The 7,655-nt window shown below is 35.5% G+C and overlaps 1 non-coding gene across 1 annotated transcript; it reads left to right on the forward strand.

Annotated features, from left to right (window-relative positions):
- The first annotated feature begins 6,040 nt into the window (after positions 1–6,040).
- Positions 6,041–6,147, forward strand: LOC128294936 (small nucleolar RNA R71). The gene has a single exon (XR_008285243.1). It is a non-coding gene; the product is annotated as a small nucleolar RNA R71 (small nucleolar RNA).
- Positions 6,148–7,655: the final 1,508 nt, after the last annotated feature.

The following is a 7,655-nucleotide window of genomic DNA, read 5'->3' on the forward strand; positions in this document are numbered from 1 at the left end:
ACCTCTGCTACTGGTTTTAGGTATTCCCTTCGATAAGAATGGTTCCCAAACTTTCTTATAATCCATTGGGATCGCAGGTTTGTCACAACATCAAGCAATTGTTGAAGAAAATTCCAATTGATATTGTTCATTATAGGGTAGTACTCATCTTCTTTAACATCAGGTAAGGTAAACAAATCATTGATGGACTTAGAAGTAAGAGGTACCTTTTTCTTTCGAAAGATGACATTAGTAGCATCTTGCATAGTCAAATTAGCATAGAATTCTTGAACTAGTTCATCATCGGGAAGTGAACGAGCATCACAAAATCGTTCCCACTTGAAAGCATTGATTTTCCTTGTAATCGGTATAGGAACAACCATCAAATCATGACTCTTCAAGTTAAAACCTTTTTCCGACATCATAGGTTGATGTTTGAAGATTGAATCAAATCTCTCTTTCACTTCATCATCGATCAAAATTGAGTTTTCAGGAGTAGCCTTTGAAGATCTAGTTCTTTTGTGAGACATGGTATCTTTTCTTGAGAATTTGGCAAAGTTTCTCCACAAGGGGGGAAAGAGAAATCAGCAAGGTGGGTAAGGACTTGCTACGATGAAAATCTTGTGACGGCAAGGATGGTGCAAATGACAACGACAACGACGGCGTCGAAGATAATAGCGGTGTCTTGGCAATGACAACAATGATGTATGACAGCAGTGTTGGTGCTTCGGCAATCTTCTTGCGGTGGCAATAGGTGATTTTAGCAAAAAGGGAAGAGAATCTAGGGTTTTTTTCAGGATTTGAGGCTAGTGAAACAAGAGGGAGGTTTAGGGATTTTTAGGCAAATTGCTTTAAGGGATATGAAAAATAATAGAATGAAGAAGAGTTTATATAGGGAAGAATTTGGGCAACATGTAGCAAAAATTTAGCTAATTTAGGGTTACTTGGGCTGCAAGTAGTGGGAGTGGTGGTAAAGTATGGATTTTTTCCTCTTTTTTGTTGTCTTGGAACTCAAACTTAGACTGTATTTACAAACTTACTCAAGAAAAAAAACTGATTAGTACTTGGACCAAATTTGACCCCCTTTATTAACATAAAAATTTAAAATTTAAACAAAACAAATGAAACTTAAAAATTTTAAATCTTAATTAGAAAATTTCTTCTTAACAAATTACATTAAATTAATTCCCAAGAAAGGTTCGAAGGGTCACAACGGTCCCACTTAAGTTCCAATTTCCTTAGACAAAATTAATTAAATGTAATAAGTTAAGAAAATAAATTCTAATTATTTATTTATTTACAAAATGAGTTAATGAAAAATCAAGGGTCTGTTAATTTGAACGATGATTCAAATCGCTCAACTTCACCATCCCAGTAGTGTTTGAGACGTTGACCATTAAGTTTAAACGTACCTCCATAATTGTTGTATAATTTAACAGCTCCATAAAGATAAACTCGGTAGATGGTATAGGGTCCTCTCCATTGGGATTTAAGCTTCCCAGGAAATAACTTCAACCTTTAATTAAACAACAAAACCTTCTGACCTTCTCTAAACTCGCAAGGTTGTATATGACTATCATGCCATATATTTGATCTTTCTTTACACATTTTGGCATTCTCATAGGAAAACAACCTTAGCTCTTCCAACTCATCAAATTATAACATCCTTCTCTCACTGGCTTGCTTAATATCAAAGTTCGACTACTTCAAAGCCCAGTAAGCTATATTCTCCAACTCTAATGGCAAATGACATGCCTTTCCAAAGTTTAATCAATAAGGAGTCATTCCTAACGATGTCTTAAATATTGTTCGATAGGCCTATAATGCATCATTGAGCCTTCGAGACCAATCTTTTCTGCTAGGCAGTAGCAATCTTGTGCTTAACATCATATTTTTCAAGCAACCACTTAAGCCATTTGTTTACAAAGTGAGAACCTTCATCACTAACAATAGCTCTTGGTGTCCCAAATCGTGTAAACACATGCTTATGTAAGAATCACATGACTACTTTAGCATCATTTGTAGGGTATGCTTCAGCTTCAACCCACTTGGATACATAGCCCACAGAAACTAAGACGTATTTGTTCCATAAGAAGAAGAAAACGGGCCTAAAAAGTCAATGCCCCATACGTTGAATAATTCAATCTCCAAAATATTTTTCAAGGGCATCTCATTCCTCATTGATATATTTCTGATCTTTTGGCATTTATCAAAGTTTTTCATATAAGCATGAGCATCTTTAAATAGTGTAGGCCAAAAGAAACCTGCTTGCAAAATCTTTACTGCAGTACGTGAACCACCAAAGTGTCTCTCACTTGGAGATGAATGGCAATGATACAAGATCTCAACAATCTCACTTTTAGTTACACACTTTCAGTTTATATTATCTGTACACTATTTAAACAAAAATAAATCCTCCCAAAAATAATACCAACTATTATGAAGGAATTTATTCCTTTGTTGGTATGTCATTTCTAGAGGAATTATTTCACATACAAGATAATTAGCAAAATCAGCAAACCAGGGTGTTTCACGAATTCAGCTTACCTCAAATAAGTGTATTTGGGAAATTCTCATTGATAGGCACACATGATCCAGTTACCTCATCTTGCTCCAACCTCGACAGATGATCAGCTATTTGATTTTCGACACCTTTTCTATCTTGGATCTCAAAGTCAAATTCTTAGAGTAAAAGCATCTTACAAATTAGCCTCGGTTATGCATCTTTCTTCGTGAGCAAGTATTTAATGGCTGCATGGTCAGTAAATACTGTAACTTTGGTACCTATAATATATGAGTGGAATTTTTCAAAAGCAAAAACTATAGCAAAGTGCTCCTTTTCAGTTACCGTATAATTGTGTTGGGCTCCCGTCAAAGTTCTACTTGAATAGTAAATAGGGTGAAACACTTTGTTTCTTTTTTGACCCATCACAGCTCCAACGGCATAATCACTTGCATTTCACATTAACTCAAAAGGTGAGCTCTAATCAGGTGTAACGATTATTAGAACTGACATTAACCTTTTTTTAGATCTTTGAAAGCTTCCAAACATGCTTTGTTGAAATCAAACAGTGTATCTTTCTCTAACAACAAACACAACGGTAATCTTTGATAAAAATTGGGTAAAAATCGGCATGGCTAAGAAACTTCTGACTTCTTTTACATTAATTGGGGTCGGTAATCTTTCAATTACGTCCACCTTTGCTTTATCGACTTCAATTCCTCTCTTTGAGATTTTATGCCCTAAGACAATCCCTTCATTAACCATAAAATGACATTTTTCTCAATTAAGGACAAGATTTGTCTCTTCGCATCTCTTCAGTACCTTAGCCAAATTACTCAAACAAATACCATAAGTGTTACCAAGAATAGAAAAATCATCCATGAAAACCTCAACAAAATTTTCAACCATATTAGTGAATATTGCCATCATACATCTTTGAAACGTTGCAAGTGCATTGTATAAACCAAATGGCATTCACCTAAAAGCAAACGTATCGTATGGACAAGTAAATGTTGTTTTATGTTGGTCCTCCGGAGCTACAACTATTTGGTTATATCCCGAATAGCCATCTAAAAAATAATAGAATTCATTACCTGCCAGTCAATCTAACATCTGATCCATAAAAGACAACAAAAAATGGTCCTTCCGAGTGGCTTTATTCAACTTCCTGTAATCAATACAAATTTTCCAACCAGTAACAGTTCTCGTTGGAATCAACTTGTTGTGCTTATTTTCAAAAATCGTGATTCCACCTTTCTTCGGTACACACTGCATCGGACTTACCCACGAACTATCTGAAATAGGATAGATGATCCTTGCATCTAACCATTTGATCACTTCCTTTCTCACAACTTCTTTCATAATAAAATTGAGCCTCCTTTACCCATCAATTCGAGCTCTTTCACTTTCTTCTAAAATAATTTTATGCATGCAAAAAAAAGGGCTTATACCTCGAATATTAGCTATGGTCCAACCAATTGCTTTCTTAAATTTCTTTAGAATAATAATTAGTTGCTCCTCTTGATCTTTCGTCAGTTCTACTGAAATAATCATAGGCAAATTGGACCAGTCACTTAAATAAACGTATTTCAAAAGGAAATGAAGTACCTTTAGTTTGATTTTAGGTGGTTCTTCAATTGACAACTTGGGTTGCAGAAATTCTCTAACTTCTAACTCTAACGATTCAAATAGTGTGGATTGAATAAAATTTCTCGGATTGGCTTCCATTAAAGCCATGTTTTCTTCACATTCTTCATCCTCCAAAGGGTCAAGATCTAAGACTTTCTCTAATGGATCTTCTTCAAAAAATTTTTCTATAGAAACCAAGGTTTCTACTCTTCTATAACTGAACACTCTTCTGTCGGATTGGGAATTTTCATCGCTTTAAGAATGTTAATGGTTACCTGATCGACTTGAACTTGCATGGTGAGTTCACTTTTTTGCACATCAATTAACGTTCTTCCCGTGGCTAAGAAAGGTCTCCCAAGAATGATGTCTTCCTTATCTACTTCAAAATATAAGACAATAAAATCAGCAGGAAAAATAAATTTATCGACTATTACCAAAACATCCTCGATCTTTCCCTCGGGATATGCTAAAGATCAATCCGCTAGCTGGAGCATCATAGTTGTAGGTCTTACTTTACCTATCCCTAGCATTTTGAAAATAGACTTAGGCATCAAGTTGCTACTCTTTCCTAAATCACACATAGCTTTACCACAGCAAGATTCACCAATGTTACAGGGTATAGTAAAGCTTCTTAGGTCTTTTAATTTCGGTAGCAGTTTGCTCTGCAAGAACGCACTGCACTCCTTTGTCAAGACAATAGTCTCATACTCAGTCAGTCATTTCTTCTTAGACAGTATATCCTTCATAAACTTCACATAGTTTGGTATTTGTTCTAGAGCCTACACCAACGGAATATTGATGTGTAACTGCTTCAGAACATCCAAAAACTTCTTGAATTGCACCTCATATTTCTGCTTGTGTTGCTGCAATATTTGTGGATATGGAGGTGATGGAACTTTTAGTTGAATTGGATAACTCTTCTGAGTAGGTAAATCTGCATCCAAAGAAGATGTTAAAGCATCTGAATTCACTAAGTTAGGATTTTCCTTGTCAGTCTTTGCAGATTCTAATAAGTTTGGATTTTCCTTGTCAGTCTTTACAAATCCTGACTCTTTTAGTGTAGGAATTTCAACAACTGGTTGGTTGTTCTTAACAGGTTTATATTTGACATCAATCAATCGGGGTTCCAGAATTTTACCATTTCGCAATGCCACTGCCTTGATATGTTCTTTACCCAAATTTCTTGGGTTCTCAGTATTGCTCGACAAGGTTCCTTGCGATCTATTACAAAGTTTTGTAGCTAACTGACCCATTTGGTTTTCCAAATTTTTGAATGTTGCTACTTGGCTTTGGATCAAAGCGTCATTCTTTGCCATGTACTCTTTTAACAAGTTCTCCAAACTGTTTGATGCCTCAGCTTAAAGTGGTTTTAGAGCTTGTTGATTAAACCCTTAAGATAGGTTGGGTCTATGCTGCAATAAGTTATTGTTCAGTCCATTTCCTTGGTTGCTCCAAGAAAAATTAGGATGATTACGCCATGAAGGATTGTAGAAGTTGGACTAGGGTCCTTGTCCACTCCTATTTTGATGTCGGTTCCCCACATAGTACACTAACTCGGGATTTGATAGACAATTCTCCAAAGAATGGCCTTCCCTACAGTACACACAGGAAACTACTTCAAACAGACTTAGTGGCTGGGTTGCAAATTTATTAGCACTATTAGCGGTATGTTTTAACATAGAGGAAATAGATGATACTTGAGCCGATAACGAAGTGAGGGTGTCAACTTCATGAACTCCGGATACACGTCTTCCTGAAGCTATTCGATTTGTTGGCCATTGATAGTTATTACTCGCTATTCTCTCGATGATCTTATAAGCCTCATTATAAGACTTAGACAAAATTACACCATTTGTAGAAGCATCTACCATCAATCTTGTATGTGCATTGAGACCATTATAGAATGTCTCCAACTGGATATAATTAGGAATCTCATGATGAGGACACTTATGAAGTAACTTCTTGAATCACTCCCAAGCCTCATACAAAGACTCGTTATCCAATTTTTGAAAAGTTGTGGTCTCGTTCCTCAACTTAGTGTTTTTGCTAGATTCTTTCCATATAGATATGGAACTTGGTGGCAATGAATTGAGCTATGCTTGTGCTTGATCTCACAACGAGTACGGAAACAACTTCAACCTCAATGCGCCTTTAGTCACACCGGCTATCTTGAATGAATCACTCACCTCCATAAATAATCAAAGATGGAGATGTGGATCTTCTATGGGCATACCACTAAATTGGCCCACCATTTGGAGCATTTGAAACATCACTAGTTTCAATTCAAATTGGGTTGCCTCAATATCTGGCCTTCTAATTCCTTGATTTAACTCACTGAAAAGTGGCACAGCATATTGTCTGATGTATCGATCCCTATCATCAGCAATAAGGATGAGATTTCGTACACGATCGGCTTAATTACCTTAGTCTTGATTCTGATTTCCAAGGTCCATCTCGACTTGGCTTTGAGCTATTCGTTCACATCTTCTTTGTCTGAAAGTTCACTCAATTTCAGGGTCTACAATGAGTAAATTGATAATCCGATCTATGCTCATAAACACCTGAAAAGAAAATCACAAAATTAAAAAGAATAAGTTAGTAATGTTATAAATAAACCAAATTGGAAGTAAATAATTTCACCAAAAAAAAAAGACTATGGCAACAGTTAACAATACCCGGCAACGGCGCCAAAAACTTGTAACAGGTAGGTTTGTGCAAGTGTACACACTCGTTATCAAGTAATAAGTAAGTATTAAGTTATCGTCTCCACAGGGATTGTATTTGTGTTAAATCACTTAATTGTAAAATTATATTAACAACTTGGTAAATAAAAGCACAATATGATTGAGAAGTGATGATTAAAATTAAATATAGTAAACTAAATGCAATGATCCCCAATGCAAATTATCCTAAATATGCAAACTATATGAATGAAATAGATTTTAGCAAAATTAAACTCAATTTATTATCAACATGCTTAACAACATCCAGGAAAACATTCCATGGCAACTCGATCTTTCATGAGTTTGGAAACCACATTAGGTCCTTATTTACTAAGGGTGTCTTAGCATTCGTGCGAGGTAATAGGGATGTGTTAGGTTTGAAACAATTTAATCACACAAATCTAACAACAATGCAGATAACATAGTTTGGTTAGAGTTGTTATGCAACCTGCAATTTAATCGGGTTAGGATCTAAATTCAGCATGCACATTTCAATTATGTGTCCACTAGCCGTCGTCTGGTTAGGATCGCTCAGCTAATTCAGGTGCATTTCAATAACGTATAAACAAAATACAGACTTGATTTTAATTGAAAACATGATCGATTGAGGCACAAACATTATAAGCATGAATCAAATAAATATTATTTAATCAAAGCAATCATACTAGCTTAAATAAAATTAAGCTAACATTATTGTAACAAGAACAAAGAGCACATAGCAAACATTTTCAGATTAAATCAAAGAAAAGAAAGATTAAACCCAAATCAAAGTGGTTGTCACCCAAGACTCTGACCGGCGAGGCTCCTTTGCTCCTTCGCTT

The sequence above is a fragment of the Gossypium arboreum genome, chromosome 6 (assembly GCF_025698485.1).
Source record: "Gossypium arboreum isolate Shixiya-1 chromosome 6, ASM2569848v2, whole genome shotgun sequence".
NCBI lineage: Eukaryota > Viridiplantae > Streptophyta > Magnoliopsida > Malvales > Malvaceae > Gossypium > Gossypium arboreum.